Raw genomic sequence first — 17,566 nt, 5'->3', positions numbered from 1 at the left:
TCCCTGAAAAGCTGGAGGCCTTACTGAATGTCTTCACAATATTTTACCTCTGCCCTGACAAGCTGTCAATTGTTGTGTTGATATCTGTATTTTATCTCTTTTTTTCTTCCAAGAAATATTGGCAAACTTTCATTTCCCATTATGAAACATTTTAGGACAAGGGTATGAGACGAACAGAGGTCACTTATGGACTTTAAGGTGGACAAATAAAGTTTTTTAGAAAATAGTAGGTAACTGTATTTTGATGTTGTATCAATAAGCTTAAAGTAAATGAAAAGTATAGAAATAAGACTCCACTAAGGCAGTGATCAAAATCTCATCAGGGTGATGGTTGCATTTATGGCTTTCAAGTCTCAGCAACGTGATCAACTCTTTTAGAAAGGCTTCCTTGAATGTTGAAGAACCTGTATGCCTTCTTCATGCTTCCATGATCCTCTGGCCCCACACCAGGTTTAGCCTCTATGATGAAACTTAGTGCTTTATTATTGTAGAATATTTTTTCTTAATTTTTAAAATTTTAACTAGTTGACCATCTGTAGATAAATTTGACTACAAATCTGTTTTTGTCATCCTTTTCTCCTTTGTGTAGCAGAAAATATTTCAAATATATTAAAAATTATAATAACAGCCAACACTTATATAGTACTTACTATGTGTTGTGTACTAAGTTCTTTATATGTATTAACTTGTCTAACCCTCAGAACAACCTTATGAGGGACACGATACTACAAATGAGGAAAGTGAGAATCAGAGAGTGAACAAAATGCCAAAGAACACATAATAATTAATGGTGCAACTGAGATTTTAATTCCCCTGAAGTCTAGTTCCACATTCTACAATTTTAACCAATATAGATGCTATATTTCCCGTCTAAAAAGTACAAATATAAAACTCAATTTTAATACATATATAACATATTTAAGACATCTATATTTATAGATAACATATAACCATATCTACTCCAGATTTACTTTCATAAAACAACAAAATATTACCAATGAAGTTGACACCTCCTCTATGTAGCTCGCTATTATCTCTTGTTAGAAGTAAATACTACTTACAAGTTGATGTGTATGTCTTCCACAGATGATTTTACAATTTACCAGATATTTATGTGCTCATAAGCAATTTACAGTATTTTTTTGTTCAAAATTTACATAAATGGGTTGACTAGAAGCAGCTAGTGTGTATGACTCTCATAATAATGAATGGAAGTGACAAGTTAATACGTCAGCTTCAAATGAAACATTCAGGAACTCACCTGAGACTCACCAAGAAAAACAACTTGACCCACAGAGAACAGAGAAAAGCAAGGCAGGATGATGGTCCACCCAGGAGCGACATGAAACCTGGGGAACTTTCCCCACTCAGGGAAGTGGTGAGTGAATGTGCATCCCCGGGAACCCATGCTTCTCTAACAAATCTTTGCAACCCTTGGGTTAGCAGATACCCTCGTGAACCCACTCCACCAGGAACTCCTGTCTGACACACAGAGCTACATGGAGTTTTGGCACAGCAGCCACTCAGGCACACGAGGAGAGCCCGGGAGCTTTAGATACCTGAGCATTCTAGGCTTCCTGACAAAAGTTCCTGCAACTCCAGCAGAACGGGTGGTTAGACTCCCGTATATACACCTGGGAAAGAGGGTAAATCCAGAAAGCTGAGCAGTGACAGTCTGCAGGCCCCACTTCCGTGGCACCTCACAGGATAAGACCCACAGACTTGGAATTCCAGCTAACCAGTAGTGGCAGCATTCACCTTCTTTATATGGAGCTCTCGGTGGGGGGGGGGGGGGGGGGTGAGCCACAATCTGTTTGGATGACTTAGCCATTCCAGCCTTTGTGCCTTGGAGAGTCCAAGCTGACCAGGAGTGGAAAGAGTAGCCCAGAACAGTATAGCTGCTCTATGAAAACAAAACCAGACTGCTTTTTTAAGCAGGTCCCTGATCCTGTTCCTCCTCACTGGGCAGGACTGCCCAACCAGGGCCTCCATCCAGCCCCTGACAGTGTTCTCCAGCCAACAGAGATTTGAAACCACACTGGAATGGAGCTCCTTGAAAGAGGGACGAGACGCCATCTTTGCTGTTTGGGTAACTTAGCCATTCCAACCTTTGGGCTTTCGAACGTCTAAGCTGACTGGGGGTAAACACAGTCCTCCAGCACAGCAGAGCCACTCTGTGAAAATGTGGCTAGACGACTTTTTAAAGTGGGTTCTCAATCCTGTTTCTTCTTACTGCATGGGACCTCCCAAGTGGAGTCTCCAGCCACCACCTATATGTGTGTTTAGGCTGACAGCAGGTCTGTATGTCCCTAGGACAAAAATCCCAGAGGGAGGGGAAGGTTGCCATCTCTGCTGTTTCACAACCTTCACTTGTGATACCTCAAGGTACTAGAACATTCATGGTGACTAGGGACCAAAGCAGGCCCCCAGCATTCTGCAGCATTTCTACAGAAAAGTGATCAGACCATCATGTGGGTGCCCATTCCCATATCTCCTCACCTGGCAGGTGTTCCAGGCCTGGGCTTCCAGCCACCTGCCTGCCGGAGTTTTTGAGCCAGTAGCAGTTTAGCGACTCCCTGGACAAAGACTCCAGAGGCAATGTAAAGCCTTTCTGACACTGCCTTTCTAATGGAACTGCCCTTGGACTAACAAAGGAGCAAAGAGACTAAGTACCTTATCCACACTTCCGGTTGAAGCTGCAGTCTACCCAAGGAGGGAAGGCCAGTTCATCTTCCATGGGTCTCACACACTCCCCACTGGTCACTGCATGTCACCAGACAAGGAATCCTTGAATTGTGCCCACAGCACAGACCCTCCAACCTGGGCTGATTGCGCTGAGTGATTGTCAACCTGAATTTCTCTGGGGTGAAGCACCCGGGAGACAAGCAAAAGACCCTTGGCCTCAACCACTACTAAGGTCTTGTCCTTTGCTGTCTCCAAGCTGGGGAAGGAGCATAAACACTGAGATTATCCCAGGGCTGCAGTGGACAGCCCAGGCATGCCAAGCCATGATCTAGGCCCAAGACTCAAGGGAGAGAGAAATCCACACTTCCAGAGCATTGAGAGGGAACACAGCTGTAACTGGGAGAAAACATAGGTGAGCCACACAAATGAGCAAGAGTCTACCAACGTACCCAATATACCTAAGTACCACCTACTAAATAACACCCCAAAGCTTCAACACCAGAAATACCTCACTAACATACCTCCCCTCTGCAACCAGACAAGAAGTCAGCTTCAAATAAAGATCCTGCACAAAGCCTTGACCTGCTGAAAATATCCAGAAAAAAAACCTATTGACTGTACTTAATCTACCCTACAGTTAAACACCACACACAGAGATGAGAAAGAACAAATGCCAGAACTCTGTTAATTCAAATGGACAGAGTGTCATATGTCCTTGAAATGATTGCACCAGTTCTCTAACAAAAGTTCTTAACGAGGCTGAACTAATTGAAATGACAGAAAGAGAATTCAGAATATAGATAGAAACAAAGAACATGGATCTTCAGATGGATGGCAAAAACCAGTTCAAGGAAAATAAGAAGTAAAATAAAGTGATACAGAAGATGAAGATTGGGATATTTCAATATAAAAAAGAACCTAATGGATCTAACAGAGCTGAATAACACAAGAATTTCAAAATGTAATCACAAGTATTGGTACCAATACTACTGAAACTATTCCAAAAGATGAAAAAGAGGGAATCCTACCTAAATTATTCTATGAAGCTAGTATTACCATAAAACCAAAACCAGGAATAGACATAACAAAAAGAAAACTACAGACCAATATCCCCGATGAATATAGATGGACATATGCTCAACAAAATACTAGGTAACCAAATCCAACAGCGTATCAAAAAGATAATACACCATAATCAGGAGAGTTTCATATCAGAGGTGCAGAGTTGGTTTAACATATACAAGTCAATAAATGTGATATATCATGTAAACAGAAGTAAAAACAAAAACCATATAATCATTTCAATAGATTCAGAAAAAGTATTTGACAAAATCCAGCATCCCTTTATAATTGAAACCTCCAGGAAAATCAGCATAGAAGGGACATACCTTCTGGCAATAAAAGCCATCTATGACAAACAACATTATACTGAATGGGGGAAAGTTGAAAGCATTTCTTCTGAGAACTGAAATAAGACAAGGATGCCCACTTCCACCACTTCTATTCAACGTAGTACTGGAAGTTCTAGCCAGAGCAATGAGATAAGAAAAAGAAATAAAGGCATCCAAATCAGTAAAGAGGAAGTCAAATAGTTACTGTTTGCTGATGCTATAGTCATATGTCTAGAAAATCCTAAAGACTCATCCAAAAAGCTCCTAGATCTGATAAATGAATTTAATAAAGTTTCAGAATACAAAAATCAATATACGCAGGTCAGTAGCATTGCTATACACCAACAGCAACCAAGCTGTTTACACCAGCTACAGAAATAAAATAAAATACTTAGGAATACACCAAACCAAGGATGCAAAAGAACTCCACAAGTAAAACTACAAAACACTGCTAAAAGTAATCATAGATGACACAAATGGAAACATCTCCCATGCTCTTGTTGGGTAAAATCAATATTGTAAAAATGACTATACTGCCAAAAGCAATCAGATAAATTCAGTTCAATTCCCATCAAAATATCACCATCATTCTTCATGGAACTAGAAAAAGCAATTCATATGGAATTAAAAATGCCTCAGCATAGCCATAGCAAGAGTAAGCAAAAAGAATAAATATGGCAGCATCACATTACCCGACTTCAATCTATACTTACAAAGCTATAGTTACCAAAACAGCATGGTACTGTTATGAAAACAGGTATGTAGACCAATGGAACAGAATAGAGAACCCAGAGATAAAGCCAAATACTTATAGCCACCTGATCTTTGACAAAGCAAACAAAAACATAAAGTTGGAAAGACACACAATTCAACAAATGTTGCTGGAATAATTGGCAAGCCACATGTAGCAGATTGAAACTGAATCCTCATCTCTCACCTTATACAAAAATCAAGATGGATCAAATACTTAAAGAACTGAAACCATAAAAATTCTAGCAGGTAACATCCAAAAAAACTCTTCTAGACATCGGATTATGCAGAGTTTATGACCAGGAAACCCAAAACAAATGCAACAAAAACAAAGATAAATAAATGGGACTTAATTAAACTAAAAAGATTCTGCACAGCAACAGAAATAATCAGCAGTATAAACGTACAACCCACAGAGTGGGAGAAAATCTTTGCAAACTATACATCTGACCAAGGACTAGTATCCAGAATCTACAAGAAACTCAAATCAGCAAGAAAAAAATAATCTCATTAAGAGAATATGAATAGGCAATTCTCAAAAGAAGATATGCAAATGGTCAAGAAACATATAAAAATTCTCAATGTCAGTAATTATCAGGGAAATGCAAATCAAAACTACAATACAATACCACCTTATTCCTACAAGAGTGGCCATAATAATAATAATAATAATAATAATAATAAATGGATGTTGGTGTGAATGTGGTGAAAAGGAAACACTTTTACACTGCTAGTGGGAATGTACACTAGTACAACCACTATGGAAAACTGTGGAGATTCATTAAGGAACTAAATGTGGAGCTACCATTTGATCCAACAATTCCACTACTGGATATCTACCCAGAGCAAAAGAAGTCATTATATGAAAAATACACTTGCACATGCATGTTTATAGCAACACAATTCACAAAAGTAAAAATATGGAACCAGCCTAAATTCCCATCAACCAATGAGTGGATAAAGAAAATGTGGTATGTACATGTACATGAAAGGCTACTCAGCCATAAAAAAAGAATGAAATAATGGCATTCACAGTAACCTGGATTGAGTTGGAAACCATTGTTCTGAGTGAAGTAACTCAGGAATGGAAAAACAAACACCATTAATTATCACTTCTAAGTGGGAGTTAAGATAGGGTGCAAAGGCATAAGAATGATATAAAGGACTGTGGGGACTTTATGGGAGGGGTGAAAGAGAAGTGAGGGATAAAAGCCTATACATTGGGTTCAGTGTACCCTGCTCGGGTGCACCAAAATCTCAAAATCACCACTAAAGAACTTATCCATGTAACCAAGCGCCACCTTTGCCCCCCAAAACTACTGAAATAATAATAATTAGAAGAAAAGAAAAACAATTGCAAAAAAAAAAAAACCACAAAAAAAGCACAAACACATAAAAACTTACTGCCTTAACTTTGTCCACCTACTTTATAACTTTTTCTATTTCAATTTCTATTTACATTGTTTCTATTCATATTTATATTTACATTCATATTTATATTTTATTGTCTATGTCTTGAAAAGTTTTTGCAGGTATTGTTTTTATTTAGTCTTTTTATTTAGGATAAGAGTAGTTTACACCTCCCGTTTACATTGTTATAATATTGTTTGTTTTTCTGGGTGCTTACTATTACCAGCCTGTCTTTTACGTTCAGGTGTTTACTGATTGCTCATTAACATCCTTTTCTTTCTAATTGAAGTATTTCCTTTAGCATTTCTTGTAGGACAGGTCTGGTGATGAAATCTCTCATTTCTTTTTATTTCTCTAAGAATGTCTTTATTTATCCTTTATGTTTGAAAGATATTTCACCAGATATGCTATTCTAGGGTAAAAATGTTTTTCCTTCAGCACTTCAAATATGTCATGCCACTCTCTCCTGGCCTGTAAAGTTTCTACTGAAAAGTCTGTTGCCAGATGTATTGGAGCTCTATTGTATGATATTGGTTTCTTTTCTCTTTCTGCTTTTAGAATCTTTTCTTTGTCTTTAAATTTGGGGAGTTTGATTATTAAATGCCTCGAGACAGCCTTCTTTGGGTTAAATCTGCTTGGTGTTCTGTAACTTTCTTGTACTTGGATATTGATACCTTTCTCTAGGTCTGGGAAGTTCTTTGTTATTATCCCTTTGAATGAAATGTCTATTCCTATTTCTTTCTCTACCTCCTTATTAGGGCCAATAACTTTTAGATTTGTCCTTTTGGGGATATTTTCTAGATCCTGTGGGTGTGCTTCCTTGTTTTTGTTTGTTTGTTTTCTCTGACTGTGTAGATTTGAATAGCCTGTCTTCAAGATCACTAATTCTTTTTGGCTGCTTGATCAATTATGCTGTTAAGACTCCAATGCATTCTTTAGCAGGCCAATTGCATTTTTCAGCTCAAGAATTTCTGCTTGATTCTTTTAAATTATTTTGATCTCTTTGTTAAATCTATCTGATAGAATTCTAAATTACTTATACATGTCATCTTAAATTTCTTTGAGTTTTTCCATGTGCTATTTTAAATTCTCATCTGAAAGGTCACATATATGTGTTTATCCAGGACTGTTCCCTGGTGCCTTATTTAGTTTATTTGGTGAGGTCATGTTTTCCTGAATGACGTTTTTGCTAGTATATATTCCTTAGTGTATGGGCATTGAAGAGTTAGTTATTTATTGTGGTCGTCACTGTCTGGGCTTGTTTCTTCTGAGGTATTTATTGTAATATTCACTGTTTGGACTTCTTTGTATCTGTCCTTGATAAGGCTTTTCAGATATTTGGGAAGTCTTGGGCATTGTGACCTAAGCTATTTCTGCTTTAGGGGACATCCTAACGCCAGTAAGTACTGTTATTCTTTCTGGTCTTGAATAAGATCTGGGAGAATTCTCTGAGTTAGCAGCGAGAAACTTTCATTTGTTTCCCTTTCTCCCAAATGAATGAGCCAAGTAAAGCTGGGGTGGAGTGGCCCAAGCACCCCTGTGGCTACCACGATTATGATTGCTTATGATTGCGCTGGGTCAGACCTGAATCCACCATAGCACTGGGTCTTGCCCAAGGCCTCATGTAATCAATCCCTGGCTACTGCCTTTGTTTGCTCAAAGCCCTGGGGCTCTATGATAAGCACGTGTCAAAACCAGCCAGGCCTATGCCCTTCCCTTTGGAATGGAAAGTTTCCTCTCTGGGCAGGTCCAGAGATGCTGTCCCAGAGCCAGGGACTAGAGTCAAAAGTCTGCCTGAGAAGTCTACTTGGTGTTCTTTTGTATTGTGACTGGGCTGGCACTCAAACCACAAGCCCTTCCCAGTCTTTCTTCCCCTTTCTAACGGCAGAGAAGCCTCACCTCGTGACCCCTGCCACCACAGATCACAGGGAATACTTTCAGAATATTGTGGATATTATTTTAAGGCCCAAGGGCTCTTCAGTGGGGGCCTGGCCTGGGACTCACCCTTCAGAGCTATGAGCTACCTTCTGGCCCAGGGTAGGTCCAGAAATGCCATCTGATATGGTTTGGCTGTGTATCCACCCAATTTCATCTTGCATTGTAGCTTCCACAATTCCCACATGTTGTGGGAGGGACTTGGTGGGAGATAATTGAATCACGGGGTCAGTTTTCCCCATTTTGTTCTCGTGGTAGTGAATAAGTCTCATCACACCTGATGATTTTATAAGGGGTTTCTCCCTTCACTTGGTTCTCATTCTCTCTTGTCTGCCACCACATAAGATGTGGCTTTCACCTTCTGTCATGATTGGGAAGCAACCCCCAACCACGTGGAACTATGAGTTCATTAAATCTATTTTTCTTTATAAATTACCCAGCCTCATGTATGTCTTTATTCGCAGTGTGGGAACAGACTAATACAGTAAATTGGTACAAGGCAGTGGGGTGGTGCAATAAAGATACCTGAAAATGTGGAATTGACTTTGGAGCTGGATAACAGGCAAAGGTTTGAACAGTTTGGAGGGCTCAGAAGAAGACAGGACAATGTGGGAAAGTTTGGAACTTCCTAGAGGCTGTTGAATGGCTTTCACCAAAATGCTGATAATTATATGGACAATGAAATCCAGACTGATGCAGTCTCAGATAAAGATGAGGAACTTGTTGGGAACTGGAGTAAAGATGACTCTTGCTATGTTTTAGCAAAGAGACTGGCGGCATTTTACCCCTGCCCTGGAGATTTGGGGAACTTTGAATTGAGGGAGATAATTTAGGGTATCTGGTGGAAGAAATTTCTAAGCAGCAAAACATTCAAGGGTTGACTTGCATGCTGTTAAATGCATTCAGTTTTAAAAGGGAAACAGAGCATAGAAGTTCAAAAAATTTGCAGCCTGACCATGTAATAGGAAAAAAAAAAAAAAAAGAAAAATTCTTTTGAGGAGAAATTCAAGCCAGCTGCAGAAATTTGCATAAGTAATGAGGAACCAAACGTTAATTGCCAAAACAATGGGGAAAATGTCTCCAGGGCATTTCAGAGACCTTTGTGGCAGTGCCTCCCATCACAGACCCAGAGGCCTAATAGGAAAAAAATGGTTTACTATGCTAGGCCCAGGGCCTTGCTGCTTTGTGCAGTCTCTGAGCTTGGTCCCTTGTGTTCCAACTGTGGCTAAAAGGGGCCAACGTACAACTCAAGTCATTGCTCCAGAGGGTGCAAGCTCCAAGCCTTGGTGGCTTACCCATAGTGTTGGGCCTACGGGTATACAGAAGTCAAGAAACAAGGTTTGGAGGCCTCTGCCTAGATTTCAGAGGATGTATGGAAATGCCTGGATGTCCAGGCCACAGGTATGCTGCAGAAGTGGAGCCCTCATGGAGAACCTCTGCTAGGGCAGTGTAGAAGGGAAATGTGGGGTTGAAGCCCCAACACAGAGTTCCCACTGGAGCACTGCCTAGTGAAGCTGTAAGAAAAGGGCCACCATCCTCCATACTCCATAATGGTAGATCCACTGGCAGCTTGCACTGTCCACCTGGAAAAGCCATAGACACTCAATGCTAGCCCATGAAAGCAGCCAAGAGGAGAGCTATACCCTGCAAAGCCACAGAGGTGAAGCTGCCCAATGCCAGGGGTGTCCACCTCTTGTATCAGCATGACCTGGAGGTGATCGATGGTGTCAAAGGAAATCATTTTGGAGCCTTAAGATTTGACTGCCCCACTGAATTTTAGACTTGCATGGGGCCAGTATTCCCTTAGTTTTTGCCAATTTCTCTCATTTGGAAAGGCTGTATTTACTCAATGCCTGCACCCCCATTGTATCCAGGAAGAAATTAACTTGCTTTTGATTTTACAGGCTTATAGGCGCAAGGAACTTGCCTTGTCTCAGATGAGACTTTGGCCTGTGGACTTTTGAATTAATGCTGAAATGAGTTAAGACTTTAGGGGAGTATTGGGAAGGTATGATTGGTTTTGAAACATGAGGACATGAGTTTTGGGAGGGGTCAGGGGTGGAATTATATGGTCTTGTGTTGCGGGAAGTCAGGGACCCCAAAAAGAGGGACCGGCTAGAGTCACGGCAGAGGAACATAAATTGTGAAGATTTCATGGACATTTATCAGTTCCCAAATAATACTTTTATAATTTCTTATGCCTGTCATTACTTTAATATCTTAATCCTGTTATCTTCATAAGCTGAGTACGTATGTCACCTCAGGACCACTGTGATAATTGTGTTAACTGTACAAATTGATTGTAAAACTTGTGTGTTTGAACAATATGAAATCAGTGCACCTTGAAAAGAACAGAATAACAGCGATTCTTATGGAACAAGGGAAGACAACCATAAAGTCTGACTGCCTGTGGGTTCAGGCAAAAAGAGCCATATTTTTCTTCTTGCAGAGAGCCTATAAATGTACGTGCAAGTAGGAGAGATATGGCTAAATTCTTTTCCTATCAAAGAATATTAATATTAATACCCTGGGAAAGGAATGCATTCCTGGAGGGGGGTCTATAAATGGCCACTCTGGGGGTATCTGTCTTATGTGGTTGAGATAAGGACTGAGATATGCCCTGGTCTCCTGCAGTACCCTCAGGCTTGCTAGGGTGGGGAAAAAACTCCACCCTGGTAAATTTGTGGTCAGACTGGTTCTCTGTTCTCGAACCCTGTTTTCTGTTGTTTAAGATGTTTATCAAGACAATATGTGCACCGCTGAACATAGATCCTTATCAGTAATTCTGCTTTTACCCTTTGCCTTGTGATCTTTGTTGGACCCTTATCAGTAGTTCTCCTTTTTGCCCTTTGAAGCATGTGATCTGCTCCCTCTTCTTACACCCCATCCCCTTTTGAAACCCTTAATAAAAAATTTGCTGGTTTGAGGCTCAGGTGGGCATCACGGTCCTACCAATATGTGATGTCACCCCCGGTGGCCCAGCTGTAAAATTCCTCTCTTTGTACTCTTTTTCTTTATTTCTCAGCCAGCCAACACTTATGGAAAACAGAAAGAACCTACGTTGAAATATTGGGGATGGGTTCCCCTGATAGTCTGGCTGTGTCCCCATCCAAATCTCATCTTGAATTGTAACTCCCATAATTCTCAGGTGTTGTGGGAGGGACTTGGTGAGAGATAATTGAATAATGGGGGCGGTCTCCTCCATACTGGTGTTGTGGTAGTGAATATATCTCATGAGATCTGATGATTTTATAAAGGTTTTCCCTTTTGACTTGGCTCTCATTCTCTCTTGTCTGCCATCATGTAAGGTGTGCCTTTTGTCTTCTACGATGGTTGTGAAACCTCTCCTGTCACATGGAACTGAGTCTATTAAACCTCTTTTTCTTTATAAATTAATCAGTGTTGGGTATATCTTTATTAGCAGCCTGAGAACAGACTAATACATCTTTCACATGTCATGTCCTCGAATTACAGAACCCAAGGGCCCACTTGTGCTCTAACCTCCTGATATGGTTTGCCTGTGTCCCCACCCAAATCTCATCTTGAATTCCCACATGTTCTGGGAGGGACCCAGTGGGAGGTAATTGAATCATGGGGGTAAGTTTTTCCTGTGCCTTTCTGGTGATGGTGAATAAGCCTCATAAGATGTGATGGTTTTATAAAGAGGAGTTCCCATGCACATGCTCTCTCTCTCTTTGTCTGACACCATCCATGTAAGACATGACTTGCTCCTCCTTGCCTTCTGCCATGATTGTGAGACCTCCCTAACCATGTGGAACTGTAAGTCCATTAAACATCTCTCTTTTTTTGTAAATTGCCCAGTCTCTGGTAGGTCTTCATCAGCAGTGTAAAAATGGACTAATACAGCTCCTTTGGTCGTACTGGTACTTAAGGTGAAAGACAAAATCCACTTCAGTTTCCTCTCTGCTCTTCTTAAGGAGAAGGACTTTTACCCCATAACCACCAGAGCTGGTAATGTGCTGTGTCTCTTCTGAAGCCAGCATGTCTCAGAGGCTCACACAAGTCCTTCAACATAGTACTTGGGTATTGCTGCCTTTTATTTGGGGCCCAAGGGCTCTCCAGTTAGCAGGTGATGAATGCTGACAGGACTGGTTCTTCCCTCCAAGGCAGCAGGTTTCCTTTTGGCCCAGAGTGTGTCTAGAAATGTCATCCAGTAGCTAGGTCCTGGAATGGGGGCTTCAGGACTCTGACCAGTGCCTTATGCTGCTGTGGCTTAGCTGGTATCCAAGATGGAACAAAAAGTCCTCCCCACTCTTCCCTCTCCTCTCCTCAAGTGGAAGGGATGATCCTTTTTTTTGTAGCCAGGAGGTATGCAGTCTGGGGTTTGAGGAGGGGTAGTACCAGCATTCCCTTAGCCGCCCCAGCTGGTGTCTCAGTAGGTCACGTGCTCCTCCAGTCCACTATCTCTGGCCTGGTTCAGCGCTAAGAGTCCTCTAGAGTTGCAGTTCTTATTGCCTGGACTGCCTTGGACGTTTACTTGGAGACACAGAGCACTGTAGCCTTCAAGGCAAGGTATGTGGGAACTCAAGTTCAGAATGCTGGGATTAGCATTTCCCCTCTGGCTAGGACTGGTTTAAATGCTCTCTCAGTGGGCAGGCATTAGCTGAGTTTGGTCCAGTTTTTACTTTCTACTCTAACAGAGCAGCACTGAGTTCAATGCCTCACAATTGTTGTGCTCTCTCCCTGCCCCAGTGCCCAACATGTGCTCTGCACTACACTGCCATTCCTGGGGGTAAGGAGGAGTGGCATTGGATATTCATGACTGTTTTTCCTACCTTCTCAGTGCTGCTTTCAGTGACACAAAGTTAACACCAGGTACTATGAGAGCTCACCTTATTTTTAGATTTTGTAAAGGTGGTTACTTTTGTGTGTAGATAATTGTTAAATTGCTGTTCTTGTTCGGAGGATGATTGGTGGTGCCTTCTATTCTGCCACATTGCTCTGCCTCTTTCCTAGGCAAGGACTTTAAATCAACTATCTTAAATATGTTCAAGTAGCTAAAGGAAACCAGGAAAACAATGCATGAGCAAAATGAGAATACCAAGAGTTAGGTATTATTTTTTAAAAAGCAACCAAATTGACATTCTAGTGCCACAATCTGTAATAACTGAAATGAAAAATTTGCTAGAGAAGTTCAACAGCATATTTGAGCATGTATAATAAAGAATCAGTGCACTAGAAGATTGAGCATTTGAAATTACCACATTTGAAAAGCAGAAATAAAAGAATGAAGAAAAGCTAACAAAATCTAAAGAACTTGTGTAACACTATCAAGTAAACCATAATACCCATTACTGTAGTCCTGAAAGGAGAAAAGAGAAACGGAGGCAGAAAGAAATATTGAAAGCATAATAGCAGCTTCTTAAACTGATGAATTACATGCACCTACACATCCAAATACCCCAATGAACCCCAGGTATGATAAAAACAAAAAGGTTTTATACAGAAATACATTATAATAAAAGTGTCAAAACCCAAGGTCAAGGATAAAATCTTGAAAGTCGCCAGAGAGAGGAACCTTGTCATGTACAGTGGATCATCAATACAACTGAGAGCAAATGTCTCAGCAGAAACCATCGTGGCCACAACGCAGTAGGATAACTGGTTGAAAATACCTGAAGAAAATTAACAAATAAAAATAATAATAACAACAATTAAAAATACCTTTCAAATGAAAATTTGAGAGCAGGCAACACTCCTTTAAAAATAATAAAGTTAAGACATTGCCAGGTAATCAAAAGCGGAGAGAATCTGGTACCAGTTGACCTGCCCTGCAAGAAATGGTAAAGATAATCCTTCAGGCTGAAGTAAAAGGGCAGTAGGCAATAACTTGATGGTGTATAAATAAATAAAGATATCTGAAAACAAGTAACTACATGAGTAAATATAAAAACTATTATTATTAAATTTCTGGTTGGTTATCCCATTTTTTATTGTTTACATGATTTCAAAGAGAATACACAAAAATAAGTACAAATCTATGTGATAGGACATAAAACATAAAAAGATGTGGTTTGTGACCGTAACAACACAATAGAGGAAGCGTGGAGCTATCCAGCAGCATATTTGTTGCATGCTATTCAATTTCTGCCTCCTCGAGTCAGTGAAACTGCTGGGCTCTTTTTGGGATGATCTTTCCAGTTCCATGGCCTGACACACTCCTCCAGCCCATAAGGTGGGATGTTAGTAGGGCTTATGTTCACTTTCCTTTCCTAATGTACCACAGATTTTTACTACATTTTATCCAATACCTGAAAATAATGGCTTTATGTATTTCATCCCATTTTGTAATTTTTAATAGTGCATGGCTGTTCTATCACAGTGTGTATAGCGACAGATTTTTTTTTTCTTTTTTAACATATATATGTGTGTATTTGTATGTATATATGTATACATATTTGAAATGAACCAGAAAATTTAGATATAGCTTAGAAAATATGAGGTCTTTTGACCCTTTGCTTTTTAAATTTATCTATTTTTAATATACTATTAATATAGCTACCTCACATAATGTTCAGTTTGAAATAAGTAGCCAGTGCTGCATTTTTGAAATTTCTGGAAGACATTTAGCAAAATGACTTTTAAAATCATTTTAAATCATTTTTGATAATTCAAATTCTATTTTAGAATCTAATTTGATGTTCATCTAATTTGATGAACAATTGACGGCAATTCTATTCCCAAGTCTAAACCTGTCCCTCAATTTTTGAATTTTTGCTACTGTTTTCTTCATTTTAAGAAACAACTTCCACAAACCTTCTTGAGGTTGTGGCGTCTGTAAACATGAAAGACCTAATTAAAATTGAATTGTAAGTTTTGCCAGTTTGCATTTTTCCTTAACTTTTATGCAGTTTGAATCATACTATGCATACATATATAAAAAATCCATATTATGAGAAAACACACATTTGTTGTGCAGATTACTTTTTCAAAAGGCAGTTTCTAGCAGCTGCAGGCACTCACCCTTTTTGTATCATTCACACAGTAATTTTGCTCTCATCAGAAATACAAAGCTTGACTAGAAAAAAATCAGTCGGGTTATTCTATAAGCCTATCAGAAATTATGCTTGTAAAGGAATGTTTCCCTTAAAAGCAGGCACTAACTGTAAAGTTAATTATTTTTACAATTTTTAAAAGATTTTTCTTAAAAGGCAATTATATACCTAATAAAAGTCAATCCATATTATTGTTTCATCCAATATATTTTAACCGAGTTCTTACTAGGTGCCTCGTACTATGCTAAACACTGGGGGTGTCATAGAACCTAGATCACAATCAGTTCTTGCTTTCACAGGATTTAGTTCAGAGAATAGTAGGGATGATCAGATGGATAAATAATAAAGAAGCCAACCTGACAAGTGATTCAATGTAAGAAGCTCTGGAAGCCAGTGAAAGAAACACAGAGGAGAAAAATACCAACGCTAATTTGGGGAATCGGGTAAGGCTTCCTATAGAAAGGGGACCGCTGATCTGAGATCAGAAGCATGAGATGTTAGAAGTCAAATAATATTATATACAGAAAGTGAAAATGTTTCAGCCAAAGAAGGTAGCATATTAAATGTATTGGAAGTGTAGAGAACCAAAATATGTTTGGGGGAAATGCAAATGTCACTCTGTAAAAGAGGCATGAATACTGTGATTGAAAAATGATGGGGAATCAAGCTGAAAAATGTCAAGGCCCAAATCATGAATGATTCTTTATAGTACATGAAGGAGTTTAGGCTTTTTATATAGGCAATGAGGATCACTGTGTGATTTTCAGGAGGGAAGTGATTTGTTCTGAACTATATCATAATTCAAAAATGATGACAGGTGAATAGGAAAATGCATGAAGAGTGGAGATAATGGAACAGAGGCAAGAGGCGTTAAATTGAAATAATTGATTTTTTAAAATTCCTACTGGGTGTGGAAAGTAAGAAAGAGGGAGTATCTATAATGACATCCAGGTTATTCACTTGGATTACCAGATACATAGTCTTCTCTTTCACCAATTTTTAACACAGGAAGAGAGCCAATTTCATGTGAAAGAGATTATGGCTTGAGCTTAGCCATTTTAAGATATTTATGGGATATCCAAATGGAGATGTGCCTTAAGTTTTCAGGAATCTTGAGGTTAGTATAGGAGCTGGACTGTGCACGGATGTTTGAAGTAGGTCACAATGCATTTGTTAATTAAAGTCATAGGAAGTGTGGTATTATTTTGGGAATATGTAGAATACAAGTTACGAGGACAAGAACTGAATCCTAAAACAATTACAAAATTTAAAGTATATTCAGTGGAAAGCAGGAGTTCATTTTTAAAAGAAATGAAGATTTTTAAAAAGGTCTCATTTATTTATTGCCTTGGTCTCATTCATTTGCCTTCTTTACTTCCCATAGACAGCCAATATCATGATTTGTCCACATATACTTTCATTGCACTGTATTTTCTAGTCTTTCCAATTTACAAAAATTGTTTCAAATTTATTGTTCTGAAACTTTTCTTTTTGCACATGGTGGTTTCACTATTTATTTTTGTTAACACATGCCAACATAGTTTATTTACTTTTATTGTACAAATACATGACTATTTAACTAACCACTCTTTATCATGGTTTCCAGTTTTTCACTCCCAAGAATTAAGACTAAATGTCTTTGTGCCATTTCTTTTTGTATATATGCAAGGCTTTGGTTTCTGGGGAACACAATTAGAAATAGATTTATTGAGTCATGAGGTATATGTATTTTAAATGTTACTTACTATTGAATTCTTTTCTAAATACTCTGTTCCAATTTATTTACATTCATACCAGTTACCATTTTCTAAATACCTTTAAAAAATTGTTTAAGTCCAACTTTAATATTGGCAAATCTAATGAGAGTAAAATTTCTCATTTTAATTTTTAGTTAACATTTACTTAATTGTTATAAGATTGATGATCTTTTATACATTTAATGATATTTGTTTAATCTCTATTTAACTGTTTCTGTCATCAATTCACCTTGTTTGTCCTTTGTATATTTTAAATATTAATTGTTTTGTTTTGTTATGCATTTATTGCAAATACCTTCTCCCAGCCTATGGTAATCTTTAACATTTTTATGGTATATTTCTGGGCAAGGCGGGCGGTTAGACTTGTTATGAGAACTTCTTTTGTATTCCAAGGTCAATATATATGTTATATATTTTTATTTAATTGCGTAAAATCTTTTTGTCTTACGTAGTTCTGTGATCACTCTATAATATATTATTCACATGTGAAGTGATAAAATTTTATTTTATTTTTTCATGTAGATAACCTATTGTCTTAATGCCAAATTCACAAATTTGTCTGGATGTGATTCTGGGCTCTCTATTCTGCTCTATTTATTTATGTCACTATCTTTGTATCAGT

The sequence above is a fragment of the Chlorocebus sabaeus genome, chromosome X (assembly GCF_047675955.1).
Source record: "Chlorocebus sabaeus isolate Y175 chromosome X, mChlSab1.0.hap1, whole genome shotgun sequence".
NCBI lineage: Eukaryota > Metazoa > Chordata > Mammalia > Primates > Cercopithecidae > Chlorocebus > Chlorocebus sabaeus.
This window is presented reverse-complemented; position numbering follows the sequence as displayed.